At 46.8% G+C, this 18145-nt stretch overlaps 1 protein-coding gene across 4 annotated transcripts in view; it reads right to left on the bottom strand.

The window, feature by feature from the left end:
• The window catches only part of LOC130283328 (uncharacterized), a 48875-nt gene that overhangs the window by 6253 nt on the left and 24477 nt on the right, over positions 1 to 18145 (bottom strand). The window contains exon 5 of one of the 4 annotated variants that reach the window (XM_056532672.1): positions 4245 to 4696. The exons of 1 other annotated variant lie outside the window; for it this stretch is intronic. The gene's annotated coding sequence lies outside the window, so the exon portion shown is untranslated. Of the gene's footprint in view, positions 1 to 4244; positions 4697 to 8846; positions 9107 to 18145 lie in introns of those variants that run through there. 2 more of the 4 variants (XM_056532671.1, XM_056532673.1) reach the window with 2 other exon arrangements.

The following is an 18145-nucleotide window of genomic DNA, read 5'->3' as shown; positions in this document are numbered from 1 at the left end:
CACGGCGCAAAAAATGAGCCCTAATTCTGCCCTGTACGTGGAAAAATTAAAAATTTATAGGGGTCAGAAGAGGACAATTTTAAACATATACATTTTCCTGCATGTAGTTATGATCTTTTCCAGAAGTGCGACAAAATCAAACCGATATAAGTAGGGTATTATTTTAATTGTATAAACCTATAGTATAAACATAAGGTGATATTTTTACCAAAAAAATGTACTGCGTAGAAACGGAAGCCCCCAAAATTACAAAATTGCGTTTTTTTCTTCAATTTTGTCGCACAATGATTTTTTTCCGTTTCGCTGTGGATTTTTGGGTAAAATGACTGATGTCATTACAAAGTAGAATTGGTGGCGCAAAAAATAAGCAATCATATGGATTTTTAGGTGCAAAATTTAAAGGGTTACGGTTTTTAAAAGGTAAAGAGGAAAAAACGAAAGTGGAAAAACCCTCCGTCCCCAAGGGGTTAACCTTCGCATTGCCTGGAGACACCAGCCTTGTTATCTTTTGCATTAAACCATTTGGAGGTCTCACTACAATTGTTTGATTGTGTCGATCCTGCGCCTGTTACACTTTGACCAGATATTAAAACGGTTTTATTGTCCCACCCGCTCTATATACCTTGCACCTGCCATCTATTCATTGTACAGCTGCCATTTATGTTTTTATGGGAGCTTTTATTATATCTGTATCCCCAGACATCTGGTTCATGGTACAACTCACTATTTACATGTTCCTACATCATTATTGACTTTAGATTTCATACTTCCCATGTAATTTGCATTAAATTACTGGTCCCCATATAGGAGACAAGCTACTTGAGGCCTCTCTATGCTCCGGGACCCTTTGCAGCCCCTATAGCGACACCCATGTTGGTTGATATCTTAAAGGGAACCTGTCACCTGCTTTATTCTGCCCAGACCACATGAACAGGTGCAGGGAGCGTGGTCCCGACATACTCTGATTTATTTTGAGATGCTCAGGCATTTTAGAGAAATAATATATTTTTTTTAAAAGCCCCCAGGACTGGGTAACTAGTCATTGGGTGCCAATGGCGCTATCTGCCAGCCCTGAGTGACACGTCTCTCCTATACACAGATTCCCAGAGACACATAACTCAGGGGTGGTGGGGAACAGCTGCTGGGAAATAATTCCTTTTTTAAAGGGGTGCTCCGGGGAAGATAAAAATAGAAATGTCCCAAAGCCACCACAATACCTGTTCTGTGTCCCCTGTAGTTATCCCTGTGATTTTGCCAGCTCCTGTGGCCCCTGAATATATCCTGAATATTCTTTTTCCTTGCTTGCAACTCCCAGCAATCAGTGCGGCTCTGTGTAATGGCTGCCAGCCAATTGCCTTTACTATCTGTGTGCACGCTGTGTTGTGGTAAACACACTGTACAAGTCTTGTCTTTCAAACTATCCTTCCCCCCAGCAATAAGTCATGCTATGCTCTGAATGCCAGCAGTCAGTGATAAGACCTACAGCAGGAAAAGAGCAGCATTTTGTGCTGAGGAAACACTGGGCTATTTCTCTCTCGGCAAGATCCTCACACAGGGAGGGGAAACTTGTAGACAAGACAGAAATCACGTGATGTTTGTCTTCCAGGAGGGTGAGGGCTAGGTCTCAGTGAGGGCTTTGCACAGAGACAAGCAGGATCTGAATATGATGTCTTTCTCTCAGTCTATGCATATAAATCAAAAGAGGGAAACTGCTCTTTATAGCTAATGAATGATATTTAGACACATAAATACAGTAACCCCCCCCCCGACATGCGATGGCCCCGACATATGATCAAATCGACATATGATGGCCTCTCAGAGGCCATCGCATGTCGATGTCAGCATCGACATACAATGCTTTTATATGTCGGGGCCATCGCATTAACTGCTATCCGACAGCGCAACATGCTTAAGCTGCTGTGGGATAGCAGTTTAAGCATCCCGGACTAGTTCACTTACCTATCCCCGCTGCTCCGGGTCCACTTCGCGATCCTCCGGCGTCTTCTGCATCTTCTCCAGGGTCCGGGCCTCGCTTTCCGGCATCGTTATTACGTCGCTACGCACGCCATGCCGGCGCAGTAACGTAATAACGTCACCAGAAAGCGAGGCCCGGACACTGGAGAAGATGTGGAAGAAACCGGAGGATCCCAAAGAAGACGCCGGAGCAGCGGGACAGCATCGGGAGCGGTGAGGATGCAGTCCGGAGCGGCGGAGACAGGGGAGTATTAAATGCACTTTTTACATTGCACGAATCCCTCAACATACGATGGATTCGACAAACGATGGGTCGTTTGGAACAAATTACCATCGTATGTTGAGGGGCCACTGTAGGTTAATGAGAGGGAAAGTATGGGCTATGGTTTTAGTTCCCCTGAGTACCCCTTTAAACTATGATATATCTGAAACACATTTATGAGTAAGTCATAGAATGTCAGATTTACGCTCTCTGCACATGTTTCTTTCTGCTGGTGTTTTGGTCATCATAAAACAGGTTACAGGTTCCCTTTAATAGTCAAAATCCAATGGACCAATCCCCCCCATCCTCCTGTCAGACAGGCAGAACACTGAGGAAGTCATATAAGAATGGAACTCAGTGGTCAAGATGAAGTGTGGCCCCCTGATGATACAATGCAGTGGGAATAAAACACTGTGTGATGCCAGAGAAAGAGAACACATTGGAGTTTTCAATAAAGGGATTTAAGTTACTACACCACGCGTTTCGGGGCTGTTTTAAACAGTAGATAAAGAATAGGGCTGCTTGATCCCTAAACACATTGTAGTGATTCCTAATAAAACCCCTTATTCACTGACTTTATATGGAGGAGATCCTAGCCCAGATTTACCCAACCAGGATGCCACCATCTGTTGCAAAATTACAACTCCCAGCATGCCCAGACAGCCTTTGGCACCGTGGTTGGGAAACACTGGAGACACTTGATTAGGGTACACAGTAGTTCTGCCTCAGGCAGGTCCTCGGAGTGGTTCTTACGAAAGCAATATACAGTACGCTACTTTTTATACTGTGGCCAGAGGTGTCGACATGTGGTTTGTGGGTGATAAGTTGCTCATATTAAAAGTTATATTTCGCACTATAAGATATATAAGATATTAACATAAACATTTATTCATAGTAGAAGGCTGTTGATCTCCTGGGTATCAGAATGGAAGAGGAATGGTAAAAACCTTATATTCCTAAATATACTCAGCCTTAGCGATAGAAAAAAAATTCTATTTATTATCTTGTCTTGGAAAATGTCAGTTGTTACTTAAATAAATAAATAAAATAAGTAAATAAAAGATAGTAATTGATAGTCCTTAAAGTGTCCCCTTTTCTTTTTTCTTTTTCCACTACATTTATGTATATATGTCTCTTTTCTGCATTGCTACACAAATTGAAGAACTTGTCATTTTTTGGCGACTTATATGGCTTATGATTTATAAAGATATAGAATTATTAACCAGAGAAGGAAGGCCTCACAAAGAAGCTGTGCCTCTGAAGCATCTACTGAAGCTCAATTCACTCACCCTGCAATGAGGAATCAGTGACTTTCCCCTAAGAAATCAGCTTCCAGCATTTAGTCGGGGTGCCTGGCAATGAAATCTATTTTCAACTGTCTGCTCTGCTGTCTTCATTGCCCTGGCTAGTGTACATCCTGCAAAGGACTTCCTTTTCCTGGTAAGCACTCTAGCTGGGATTTCAGCCAACACTATCTTGGTCTCACTACAATTTCTTCCATATAACCCAACACACTACACTCACATGAGCCTTCCATATAGTGAGAGGAACAAAGAGGTGGCTGAAATCCCAGCTAGAATTGACAGCATGGTCTGTTACAGGATGTATGTAGTAAAGCATTCCCAGCACTCACCAAGTAGATGCAATAACTGTAGAGTTGATTTACATCAGATCATGGTACAGGTACAGGGTGCATTTTGGCACAAGTGGCCTTTCTCAGCTGAGGAAGGCCACTTGTGCCGAAATGTATCCTGTACCATAAGCACTACAGTAATTGCATCTACTTTGTGAGTGCTGGGATTTCTTCACTACATGTGACCAGGACATGCACCACCGCCATCTTAGATGTGCTGACATTTACCCACAGTGTTACAGGATGTACTCTAGATAGGAAGTGGGCTAATGAAGACAACAGAGTAGAACCAGAAGAAAATCACGAAAGACCACAAAAAAAGGCAATAAAATAACCGTATTTACCGATATATGTTCATTTATTAGTTGAAAATAGTTTTCTCATCATAAAACCCATGAGGTCGGATGGGAGTCAGTGCTGTCTAAGACTCTTTCTTCTGTTGGAGATTCACACCAAGAGTGGTCATACCATGGTAGATGTAGTGAGATCAAAGATCTTCAGTCAGCAATGACCATCTTCAGAAGATCTTTGTACAATAATGAACTGAATTAGTTAATATCACTTGTCACCCGTGAAGCCTCCACAAGAAGAGCACATACTAACCAATGTCCTATTATAGTCATATTACAGCTGTGGATAGACGTATATTCTAAGAAAATAGATGTTCCATGTTCTTCAGCAGACGTGGTTAGAAAGGTTATATGTAGACAGGAACTGGTTACAAAGAACTTCATCTAGCAGTCCCCCAAACGATCCCCAGCTCTGATCGTGGTCACCAGTTATGTGAACTTATCAACTCCTTTCCATATATCATAAGTAAAAGAAAGCTGTAAATTACCAAAGTATAGACATTTTAAGCAAAATATAAAATCGACCAGTTAAATTGTCTACTTGTTGACCGTGAACAAAATCAATCTTGTGTACAGGGGGCAGACTGAGCGGTTGGACACGGTCCAAATACCCGGCCATAGAAGGGGCCCATCTGCTCTGCAGACACTACAGTTAAATAGGGGAACGGGCCATGTGACACACGGAAGGGCTCGTATATGCAGCATTCCACTCACCAAACACTGTATCACCAAACATCGTATCACCACTCTCCCAGGGCTGGTGCAAGGATTGCCATCCTAAGCAAAACCTCATTTTGCTGCCCCCTAGGCTCTGCACCTTGGTCACACCCTTTTTTTTGCACTATATTGTTACTGAACAAGATCTACTATACAGAGATCCATATCACCACATTATAGCAGATATTAGCTGTACACAGGCTCTGCAAACCATATAAGTGATTACAGCTACATGTAGGGACTCACAGGTGATGTCTTCTCTGATCGGAGTCAGTCACTTTTTTCTTTTTCTTCTTTATCTGGCCCGAACCATCATGAAGACTTCTCCAGCGACAACTCATCTTCGCGTAATCTACTGGACAAACATTCATACAACTCTATGGCAGAGCCAAAGCGCTGCCTTCGGAAATCTTCAGCTCTGCCATAGAGATGTATTGAGGGGGCATGTCGGCCGCCGCTTCGTGCGGAGGTCGGCACCCGCTATCTGGCCGGAGAGCCTGGCCCCCGTACAGAGAGATCGCAGGGGGCCCCAGCGGTCGGACCGCTTGGGCAACTATGGGCAACTAAGCAACTTTTCCTTTGCACAGGTTTTGATAAATCTCCCCCTATATGTTTAGAAAGAAGGATCAGTAGGAATATAGAAATATTTATAAAAGTGCCTAACTTGTGTGTGTGTTAGGTCTTTGCTTAAAGGGGTACTCCGGCGCTAAGACATCTTATCCCCTCTCCAAAGGATAGGGGATAAGATGCCTGATCGCGGGGGTCCCGCCGCTGGGGACCCCCATGATCTTTCACGCAGCACTTTAGGCATAGACTGCGGGGGTCTGACCTCTGAGACCCCCGAGATCTCCCGCATGGGGCCCAGGAACTGCCACGGCTCTGCGGGGCTAATGCTCATGTCGTCGAATTCACTAAGAGGTCGACGACACTCCCCATCTCCGATGCATCTCCGCCTCTCCCATAGAGATACATGGAGGGGGCGTGTCGGCCGCCGCGGTCGGACCCCCTGCGATCAGAGTGTTCTATATAAGTGTTCTATGGCTGCAGATCTCCTTTAAGATGGAGGCTAGAGTGTCTCCATAAAAAGTCAGAGATGGTTTTTGTTTTTTTTAAAAAGGTGGCATCAGGACAATTGTGATAAGATCTGCATTGTTCTCTAGCATGCGCCAATATTTATGAATTTTTTCATGGGGTTTGATTTTAAAGGAGAAAACAAAACATGTATTGTCTCCAGCTGTTTTTGTGTCCGGTTTTTTGGTTTTAAAAGGTCATTCCTATCCAGTTTCTCCGCTCTTTGGTATGTGGTTTTAATAATGTCATGATGATAACCGCGGTAAGTTTCTAGAGGTTCTAAAGGTAAGTTCCAATCTTATTATTTATCCGTTTAAGGGTACATTCACACGAGCAGACTTTTTTGGGCGGGTTTTCAGCTGCGTATTTGAAAGGGGGCGGGCTCTTCTCGGCTGTCCGCAGCAGATTTTCCGCAGCGAAATTTACGTTGCGGAAAATCCGCCGCAAGCCCCATTGAAGTCAGTAGGGGCTGAGGCGGATTTTCCGCAGCGTAAATTCCACCACGGAAAATCTGCTGCGGACAGCCGAGAAGAGCCCGCCCCCTTTCAAATACGCAGCAGAAAACTCGCAAAAAAATTCGCTCATGTAAACGTACCCTGAAGGGGTACTCCACCAATTGACATATTTTCCTTATCCAAAGGATAGGGGATAAGATGTCTGATCGTGGGGGGTCCCACTGCTGGGGACCCCCTGTGATCTCCGTGCAGCACTCAACATCCTAAACACTATTTTTAGAACTCTGGGTTCCCGTGGCGGGAGATGTGATGTCATGCCACGCCCCTCCATTCATGTCTATGGGAAGGGGCGTGACACCCTCAGACATGAATGGAGGGTGCGTGGTGTGACGTCATGAGGGGGACATGATGTGATGTTCACTGTTTAGAATGCCGAGTGCTGCATGGAGATCACGGGGGGTCGTTGTAATCGTATTGACCTAAATAATAAAGATTATGTGTCCTTTTTACCGAAAAGTGCACTGCATAGAAACAGAAGCTACTACAAAATGGCGTGTTTTTTTTTTACTTTCACCCCACAAATAATTTTTTTCTGTTTCACCGTAGATTTTGTGGTGAAATGATTGATGTCATTACAAGGTACAATTGGTGGCGCAAAAAAAACAAGCCCTCATTGTTTTCTTTTTTATAACTTATGTTAAAGGAGAACTCCAGAATATAAAAACTGTCCCCCATACTGCCGGCAGTAAAAAAATAAAGATGTACATACCTTCCTCCGGTCCCCCAGGGCCTTCGGTAACCCGCTCCGGTCTCCACCGCGATTCTCTTCCTGGTTGCCGGTGGTCGGCGAGTCATACTGCACTCAGCCAATCACCGGCCGCAGCGGAGTCCTGACTCGGCCGGCGATAGGCTGAGCGGCAGTGTGACATTTTCGGCCCCGGCAGCAGGTGCCGGAGTAGTGAAGAATTTTGTGTCTTGAAACGTTCTCACACTGCCGCTCAGCCTATCGCCGGCCGAGTCGGGACTTCGCTGCGGCCGGTGATTGGCTGAGCGCAGTATGACTCGCCGACCACCGGCAACCAGAAAGAGGATCGCGGCGGAGACCGGAGCCGGTTACCAGAGGCACCAGGGGAGCGAAGGAAGGTATGTACATCTTTATTTTTTTTACTGCCGGCAGTATGGGGGACAATTTTTATATTCTGGAGTTCTCCTTTAAGTCCTCAAGGGGTTAATGTTAATGTATTTTCCCCACGCTTATGTTACACCTGGTGCCTATGTTCCTTCATTGTTTGTCAAGTCTTAGGGGCTGGTCCTTGACATTTTTTAGAATAAATGCCTATGTTAGACTTTTTGTGATAGTACAGCACCATCTAGTGCTGAAAGTCGGTAGTGCTGCTATTATTGTGTATAATTACTACTGTATATAAACATAAAGATAAATACAACTGTACTCTATAATTATATAATTAGGTGGATGCAAGAGAATTCTATCCCTCAGGAGATGTATAATCCAACTAAACCCGTGGGGAGGTAGAGCAACCCTTTAGCTCCCATTGACTTTAATGGGAGCTTCAGAGCAAAACTGTGCAAAAAGAAACTAATATTAAATGTGATGCAAGGTATATAAGTCATTTCTTTATTTATTTATATTTATTTATTATTATTACTTTATTTTTATTTTTTGGCACACAATGCACCAACATTCTCATACTAAAGCAATAGTGAACTTGTCCTATTGTTTCTGGAGGATAAATAAATAAATAAATAAATAAATAATAAATAAATAAAGCAGTGTTTCCCAATCAGGGTGCCTCCAGCTGTTACAGAACTACAACTTCCAGCATGCCCGGACAGCCAAATTCTGGATTATGTGATCACCAGGCTGACCCACAGAAAATGACAGTGTTTAATGTTTCGGAGGAAGTGGCCTGTCCTGGGTCAGCTGACTTCATGTGAACTACAGGATGACATCATCCCCTATCGGATCTCTCCCAACAGCTCCCAGACCCCTCCCAGCTCTATCTATATACTGCTGCTGCTATCTCTATGTGATCAGGATGTATAGTAGTTATACACCTCCCCCTCCAGCTCTATCGGTATACTGCTGCTATCTCTATGGAATCAGAATATGTAGTAGTTATACACCTCCCCCTCCAGATCTATCTGTATACTGCCGCTATCTCCATGGGATCAGTATACATATAGTAGTTATATACCTCCCCCTCCAGATCTATCTGTATACTGCCGCTATCTCTATGGGATCAGTATATATATAGTAGTTATACACCTCCCCTTCCAGCTCTATCTGTATACTGCTGCTATCTCTATGGAATCAGAATATGTAGTAGTTATACACCTACCCTCCAGATCTATCTGTATACTGCTGCTGCTATCTCTATGGGATCAAAATATATACTAGTTATACATCTTCCCTCCAGCTTTGTCTATATACTGCTGCTATCTCTATGGAATCAGAAAATATAGTAGTTATACACCTCCCCTCCAGCTCTAGCTCTCGCCGATCAACTTACCATACTCCTGAGTGAAGGCCCGCTCAGCCAATCTCCAGCAGAGATGAGACCCAAACGCCACACCAAATCTTTCTGCAATTTGTATGGCTGCAAACCCATGCCTGCAACATCAGCTAAAACGGGTAAGCACAAGGCATACACAAGAACCAGTACATTATTCTCTAATAATAGGCTATGCTGCACTATATTTGTTTCTGTGCACTTGCCTGGGGCAATATGTTAGCAGTGTTTCCCAACCAGACTGCCGCCAACTGTGGCAAAACTACAACTCTGTCCGGGCATGCTGGGACTTGTAGTTTTGCAACAGCTGGAGGCACACTGGTTGGGACATTCTGTCGTATGGACCCACACACCACAGGAATTAAAAACAACCCCTATTCATTTCTTAACCCTTTAATTTTTGCAGCCTCCTAACATGGTAGAGATGGGTCAGAAGAAAACATTGGACATCTGAAGCATCTTCAAAGCTTAAAGGGGTATTCCAGGCAAAAACTTTTTTTTATATATATATATCAACTGGCTCCGGAAAGTTAAACAGATTTGTAAATTACTTCTATTAAAAAATCTTAATCCTTCCAATAGTTATTAGCTTCTGAAGTTTTCTGTCTAACTGCTCAATGATGATGTCACGTCCCGGGAGCTGTGCATGATGGGAGAATATCCCCATAGGAGCTGCACAGCTCCCGGGACGTGAGTCATCAGAGAGCACTTAGACAGAAAACAGCAACTCAACTTCAGAAGCTAATAACTATTGGAAGGATTAAGATTTTTTAATAGAAGTAATTTACAAATCTGTTTAACTTTCCGCAGCCAGTTGATATATATAAAAAAAGTTTTTGCCTGGAATACCCCTTTAACCAGAGGGATATCTGCATATATTTTGATGTTCTTCTGTATTTCTGTGGTTTTCCTGTGGGTTCGTCGGTTTCTTTGCTCGTTGTATCACTTCATGAAGGATGTCTGGTAGCTCCCATAGACACATTGGCGGAGATTTATCAATACCTGTCCAGAGGAAAAGATGCTGAGTTGCCCATAGCAACCAATCAGATCACTTCTTTCATTTTGCAGAAGCCTTGTTCAAAATGAAAGAAGCGATCTGATTGGTTGCTATGGGCAACTCAGCAACCTTTCCTCTGGACAGGTTTTGATAAATCTCCCCCATTGGCCCTCATTTACTATTCTAAATCCGACTTGTTTTGTCGTTTTTTTTTTTTGTCGCATCTTTGTCCTCGCCATGTTGCAGACATCGTGCGCCAGTCTGCGACACGATGCAACATTTTTTCCCGACGGACCCGATGTGGATTCTCCCAAACCCGAAAAAGGGGCGTAACCCGACATTTCTGAGCTTTCCCACGTATTTATAAAGGTTTCCAACCCGAATTTGTTGAATTGTTGTGGATTTTTTCCCGACAGCTCAGAGGAGTTGGAAACCAAGCCAAAAAAACGCACGTGCGACAAACAGGATGCGACGTAATAATAAATACCAGGGGAAAAATGCAGTCGGGTAAGAAAGCAAGATAGACTTACAACCAGATTTTCTAAGGAAATGAAGGCCATTATGGTGACCTGCCAAAATTAATATAATATCTATGGGGGAGATTTATCAAAACCTGTGCAGAGGAAAAGTTGCTGAGTTGCCCATAGCAACCAATCAGATCGCTGCTTTCATTTTTGAAAAGGCCTCTGCAAAATGAAAGACGCGATCTCATTGGTTGCTATGGACAACTCAGCAACTTTTCTTCTAGACAGGTTTTGATAAATCTCCCCCTATGAGCCGGATATTTCATGGAGGTGAAGGTCCAAGATGAATTCTAAACATAAAAAGGGAGATTTAACAAAACCTGTGTAGAGGGAGAGGGGGGGGGGGGCAGTTGCCCATAGCAACCAATCAGATTGCTTCTTTCATGTTTAAAGAGGCCTCTGGAAAATGTAATAAACAACCTGATTGGTTGCTATGGGCAACTGCATCACACCTCCTCTACACTGGTTTTGATAAATCTCTCCATAGGAAGTTCTTTTCTTTGTGAATTTCTTTTCAGTCTGACCACAGTGCTCTCTGCTGACACCTCTGTCCATGTCAGGAACTGTCTGGAGCAGGAGAGGTTTGCCATGGGGATTTGCTCCTGTTCTGGACAGTTGCTGACATGGATAGAGGTGTCAGCAGAGAGCACTGTGGTCAGACTGAAAAGTAATTCAAAAAGAAAAGAACTTCCACTGGATCATACAGCAGCTGATAAGTACTGGAAGGGTAAGATTTTTAAATAGAAGTAATTTACTACTCTGTATAACTTTCTGGCACCAGTTTATTTGAAAACAAAAAATAATAATATGTGGTGTCTGTTACGCCGAGCGCTCCGGGTCCCCGCTCCTCCCCGGAGCGCTCGCTACACTCTCCCCACTGCAGCGCTCCGGTCAGATCCACTGACCCGGGGCGCTGCGATTCCGCTTCCAGCCGGGATGCGATTCGCGACGCGGGTAGCGCCCGCTCGCGATGCGCACCCCGGCTCCCGTACCTGACTCGCTCTCCCTCGGTCCTGTCCCGGCGCGCGCGGCCCCGCTCCCTAGGGCGCGCGCGCGCCGGGTCTTTGCGATTTAAAGGGCCACTGCGCCGCTGATTGGCGCAGTGATTCCAATTAGTGTGTTCACCTGTGCACTTCCCTATATCACCTCACTTCCCCTGCACTCCCTTGCCGGATCTTGTTGCCATCGTGCCAGTGAAAGCGTTTCCTTGTGTGTTCCTAGCCTGTGTTCCAGACCTCCTGCCGTTGCCCCTGACTACGATCCTTGCTGCCTGCCCCGACCTTCTGCTACGTCCGACCTTGCTTCTGTCTACTCCCTTGTACCGCGCCTATCTTCAGCAGCCAGAGAGGTGAGCCGTTGCTAGTGGATACGACCTGGTCACTACCGCCGCAGCAAGACCATCCCGCTTTGCGGCGGGCTCTGGTGAAAACCAGTAGTGACTTAGAACCGATCCACTAGCACGGTCCACGCCAATCCCTCTCTGGCACAGAGGATCCACTACCTGCCAGCCGGCATCGTGACAGTAGATCCGGCCATGGATCCCGCTGAAGTTCCTCTGCCAGTTGTCGCTGACCTCACCACGGTGGTCGCCCAGCAGTCACAACAGATAGTGCAACAAGGCCAACAGCTGTCTCAACTGACCGTTATGCTACAGCAGTTACTACCACAGCTTCAGCAGTCATCTCCTCCGCCAGCTCCTGCACCTCCTCCGCAGCGAGTGGCCGCTCCTGGTCTACGCCTATCCTTGCCGGATAAATTTGATGGGGACTCTAAGTTTTGCCGTGGCTTTCTTTCCCAATGTTCCCTGCATCTGGAGATGATGTCGGACCAGTTTCCCACTGAAAGGTCTAAGGTGGCTTTCGTAGTCAGCCTTCTGTCTGGAAAAGCCCTGTCTTGGGCCACACCGCTCTGGGACCGCAATGACCCCGTCACTGCCTCTGTACACTCCTTCTTCTCGGAAATCCGAAGTGTCTTTGAGGAACCTGCCCGAGCCTCTTCTGCTGAGACTGCCCTGTTGAACCTGGTCCAGGGTAATTCTTCCGTTGGCGAGTATGCCGTACAATTCCGTACTCTTGCTTCAGAATTATCCTGGAATAATGAGGCCCTCTGCGCGACCTTTAAAAAAGGCCTATCCAGCAACATTAAAGATGTTCTGGCCGCACGAGAAATTCCTGCTAATCTACATGAACTCATTCACCTAGCCACTCGCATTGACATGCGTTTTTCCGAAAGGCGTCAGGAGCTCCGCCAAGATATGGACTCTGTTCGCACGAGGCGTTTCTTCTCCTCGGCTCCTCTCTCCTCTGGTCCCCTGCAATCAGTTCCTGTGCCTCCCGCCGTGGAGGCTATGCAGGTCGACCGGTCTCGCTTGACACCTCAAGAGAGGACACGACGCCGCATGGAGAACCTCTGCCTGTACTGTGCTAGTACCGAACACTTCCTGAGGGATTGTCCTATCCGTCCTCCCCGCCTGGAAAGACGTACGCTGACTCCGCACAAAGGTGAGACAGTCCTTGATGTCTACTCTGCTTCTCCACGTTTTACTGTGCCTGTGCGGATGTCTGCCTCTGCCTTCTCCTTCTCTACTGTGGCCTTCTTGGACTCTGGATCTGCAGGAAATTTTATTTTGGCCTCTCTCGTCAACAGGTTCAACATCCCAGTGACCAGTCTCGCCAGACCCCTTTACATCAATTGTGTAAACAATGAAAGATTGGACTGTACCATACGTTTCCGCACGGAGCCCCTTCTAATGAGCATCGGATCTCATCACGAGAGGATTGAACTTTTGGTCCTCCCCAATTGCACTTCGGAAATTCTCCTTGGACTTCCCTGGCTTCAACTTCATTCCCCAACCCTGGATTGGTCCACTGGGGAGATCAAGAGTTGGGGGCCCTCTTGTTCCAAGGACTGTCTAAAACCGGTTCCCAGTAACCCTTGCCGTGACTCTGTGGTTCCTCCAGTAACCGGTCTCCCTAAGGCCTATATGGACTTCGCGGATGTTTTCTGCAAAAAACAAGCTGAGACTCTACCTCCTCACAGGCCTTATGATTGTCCTATCGACCTCCTCCCGGGCACTACTCCACCCCGGGGCAGAATTTATCCTCTCTCTGCCCCAGAGACTCTTGCCATGTCTGAATACGTCCAGGAAAATTTAAAAAAGGGCTTTATCCGTAAATCCTCCTCTCCTGCCGGAGCCGGATTTTTCTTTGTGTCCAAAAAAGATGGCTCCCTACGTCCTTGCATTGACTACCGCGGTCTTAATAAAATCACGGTTAAGAACCGCTACCCCCTACCCCTCATCTCTGAACTCTTTGATCGCCTCCAAGGTGCCCACATCTTTACTAAACTGGACTTAAGAGGTGCTTATAACCTCATCCGCATCAGAGAGGGGGATGAGTGGAAAACGGCATTTAACACCAGAGGTGGACACTTTGAGTATCTGGTCATGCCCTTTGGCCTGTGCAACGCCCCTGCTGTCTTCCAAGACTTTGTTAATGAAATTTTTCGTGATCTTTTATACTCCTGTGTTGTTGTATATCTGGACGATATCCTAATTTTTTCTGCCAATCTAGAAGAACACCGCCAGCATGTCCGTATGGTTCTTCAGAGACTTCGTGACAATCAACTCTATGCCAAAATTGAGAAATGTCTGTTTGAATGCCAATCTCTTCCTTTTCTAGGATACTTGGTCTCTGGCCAAGGACTACAAATGGATCCAGACAAACTCTCTGCCGTCTTAGATTGGCCACGCCCCTCCGGACTCCGTGCTATCCAACGCTTTTTGGGGTTCGCCAATTATTACAGGCAATTTATTCCACATTTTTCTACCGTTGTGGCTCCTATCGTGGCTTTAACCAAAAAAAATGCCGATCCCAAGTCCTGGCCTCCTCAAGCGGAAGACGCCTTTAAACGACTCAAGTCTGCCTTTTCTTCGGCTCCCGTGCTCTCCAGACCTGACCCTTCCAAACCCTTCCTATTGGAGGTTGATGCCTCCTCAGTGGGAGCTGGAGCTGTTCTTCTACAAAAAAATTCTTCCGGGCATGCTGTCACTTGTGGTTTTTTTTCTAGGACCTTCTCTCCGGCGGAGAGGAACTACTCCATCGGGGATCGAGAGCTTCTAGCCATCAAATTAGCACTTGAGGAATGGAGGCATCTGCTGGAGGGATCAAGATTTCCAGTTATTATTTACACCGATCACAAGAACCTCTCCTACCTCCAGTCTGCCCAACGGCTGAATCCTCGCCAGGCCAGGTGGTCTCTGTTCTTTGCCCGATTTAATTTTGAAATTCACTTTCGGCCTGCCGATAAGAACATTAGGGCCGATGCTCTCTCTCGTTCCTCGGATGCCTCAGAAGTTGAACTCTCTCCGCAACACATCATTCCACCTGACTGCCTGATCTCCACTTCTCCAGCCTCCATCAGGCAAACTCCTCCAGGAAAGACCTTTGTTTCTCCACGCCAACGCCTCGGAATCCTCAAATGGGGTCACTCCTCCCATCTCGCAGGTCATGTGGGCATCAAGAAATCTGTGCAACTCATCTCCCGCTTCTATTGGTGGCCGACTCTGGAGACAGATGTTGTGGACTTTGTGCGAGCCTGCACTATCTGTGCCCGGGATAAGACTCCTCGCCAGAAGCCCGCTGGTTTTCTTCATCCCCTGCCTGTCCCCGAACAGCATTGGTCTCTGATTGGTATGGATTTTATTACTGATTTACCCCCTTCCCGTGGCAACACTGTTATTTGGGTGGTCGTTGATCGATTCTCCAAAATGGCACATTTCATCCCTCTTCCTGGTCTTCCTTCAGCGCCTCAGTTGGCTAAACAATTTTTTGTACACATTTTTCGTCTTCACGGGTTGCCTACGCAGATCGTCTCGGATAGAGGCGTCCAATTCGTGTCTAAATTCTGGAGGGCTCTCTGTAAACAACTCAAGATTAAATTAAATTTTTCTTCTGCATATCATCCCCAATCCAATGGACAAGTAGAAAGAATTAACCAGGTCTTGGGTGATTATTTACGACATTTTGTTTCCTCCCGCCAGGATGACTGGGCAGATCTCCTTCCATGGGCCGAATCCTCGTATAACTTCAGAGTCTCTGAATCTTCCTCCAAATCCCCATTTTTCGTGGTGTACGGCCGTCACCCTCTTCCCCCCCTCCCTACCCCCTTGCCCTCTGGTCTGCCCGCTGTGGATGAAATTTCTCGTGACCTTTCCATCATATGGAGAGAGACCCAAAATTCTCTCTTACAGGCTTCATCACGCATGAAGAAATTCGCGGATAAGAAAAGAAGAGCTCCTCCCATTTTTTCCCCTGGAGACAAGGTATGGCTCTCCGCTAAATATGTCCGCTTCCGTGTCCCTAGCTACAAGTTGGGACCACGCTATCTTGGTCCTTTCAAAATTTTGTGTCAGATTAATCCTGTTTCTTACAAACTTCTTCTTCCTCCTTCTCTTCGTATCCCTAATGCCTTTCACGTTTCTCTTCTTAAACCACTCATCATCAACCGTTTCTCTCCCAAATCTGTTCCTCCCACTCCTGTTTCCGGCTCCTCGGACATCTTCTCCGTCAAAGAGATCCTAGCTTCTAAAAAGGTCAGAGGGAAAACCTTTTTTTTAGTGGATTGGGAGGGTTGTGGTCCAGAAGAGAGATCCTGGGAACCTGAGGACAACATCCTAGACAAAAGTCTGCTCCTCAGGTTCTCAGGCTCTAAGAAGAGGGGGAGACCCAAGGGGGGGGGTACTGTTACGCCGAGCGCTCCGGGTCCCCGCTCCTCCCCGGAGCGCTCGCTACACTCTCCCCACTGCAGCGCTCCGGTCAGATCCACTGACCCGGGGCGCTGCGATTCCGCTTCCAGCCGGGATGCGATTCGCGACGCGGGTAGCGCCCGCTCGCGATGCGCACCCCGGCTCCCGTACCTGACTCGCTCTCCCTCGGTCCTGTCCCGGCGCGCGCGGCCCCGCTCCCTAGGGCGCGCGCGCGCCGGGTCTTTGCGATTTAAAGGGCCACTGCGCCGCTGATTGGCGCAGTGATTCCAATTAGTGTGTTCACCTGTGCACTTCCCTATATCACCTCACTTCCCCTGCACTCCCTTGCCGGATCTTGTTGCCATCGTGCCAGTGAAAGCGTTTCCTTGTGTGTTCCTAGCCTGTGTTCCAGACCTCCTGCCGTTGCCCCTGACTACGATCCTTGCTGCCTGCCCCGACCTTCTGCTACGTCCGACCTTGCTTCTGTCTACTCCCTTGTACCGCGCCTATCTTCAGCAGCCAGAGAGGTGAGCCGTTGCTAGTGGATACGACCTGGTCACTACCGCCGCAGCAAGACCATCCCGCTTTGCGGCGGGCTCTGGTGAAAACCAGTAGTGACTTAGAACCGATCCACTAGCACGGTCCACGCCAATCCCTCTCTGGCACAGAGGATCCACTACCTGCCAGCCGGCATCGTGACAGTGTCCCAGTACAGGTATATTGTGTCAAGGTATTGTAGGCCCTGTCAGATTGAGACCTCCAGTGTCCTGGGGGCTCCCCTGCAGGGACTCAGCCATTTCTAATGTGTATTTGCACTGTTATAACTTGGCAATCAGTTGTTGGGTGTCTGTGGCTTTGAGTGTGTTGCCTGGCAGCCTCATGCTCGGTCGGGGTATGTCAAAGTGGAGGACTGAGGGCTAGACTAAACTTTTGTGTAAGGTGTTATATTATGTTATTACTTGTATGTAACTTTATTGTTAATTTTAAAGGGGAGACAGACAACTCTATGATCCACAGCTACCTGGCCAATGGGCTTTAGTTTAGCCTTCCCTTATAAGGGGTGGTATTTCCTGTGTAGTTCAGTTCAGGGGTCAGGAGTTCTGGAGAGTTCAGGTGTGGAGAGAAGCTGAGTGTAGTGGAGTGCAGGAGTTCAGGAGAGAAGTTGAGTTCAGAGTGAAGAAACAGCAACTCATTTCAGTCAGAGTACAGAGTGGAGAAATATCAAGCCTTTACTTCAGCCTTGATCAGAGAATTCCTAAAGGACAATTCACTATCTTCCGGCAAAAAGCCACAAATCTACCGACACTTCAGTAAGTGACTTTAATCTCAAGCCTAATATAGCGCAGACCTAAAACTCCTAGTCCGGCTGTAAGAGCCAAGCATATATGCAATATCAAGTCCAGACACTGCAAGCTGTGTGGTCCACTAGAGACTGTCTGTTAACCCTTTGGGAGACTTTGGTTGAGCGCTGTGGAGATTGTACCACCTATCTTCAAGTTAGTAAAGCCTCCGTTAAACTGCAACCTAGTGTGGAGTCAATTATTTCCTTGCTAGCCTGTGGGGAGACGGAGTTCCCCGGACCTGTAGTACCCCGGGAGATACCAAGACTACAGTGGCGTCACGTGACATTAAGGGTTAATATCATCCGACCCTGGGTTCATAACCCCCCAAAGAACCAAGTAGCTAACCCCAGCGTAGCGGTGGCTGCGGACCTCACTCGTGGTCACCACAAATAATAATAATTCCACCCCTTCAAGTTACCTAGGCCCGAGCTCTGGAGATCGTATGATGGTCCAGTCCCCACCCTATTGACCCTCTGGATTCAATATAATGTAGATGCTGAGGGGATTTCTTTGTAGCATCTTGGGGCCATCTTGGAAACACC

The sequence above is a fragment of the Hyla sarda genome, chromosome 7 (genome assembly GCF_029499605.1).
Source record: "Hyla sarda isolate aHylSar1 chromosome 7, aHylSar1.hap1, whole genome shotgun sequence".
Classification (NCBI taxonomy): Eukaryota; Metazoa; Chordata; class Amphibia; order Anura; family Hylidae; genus Hyla; species Hyla sarda.
This window is presented reverse-complemented; position numbering and strand designations above follow the sequence as displayed.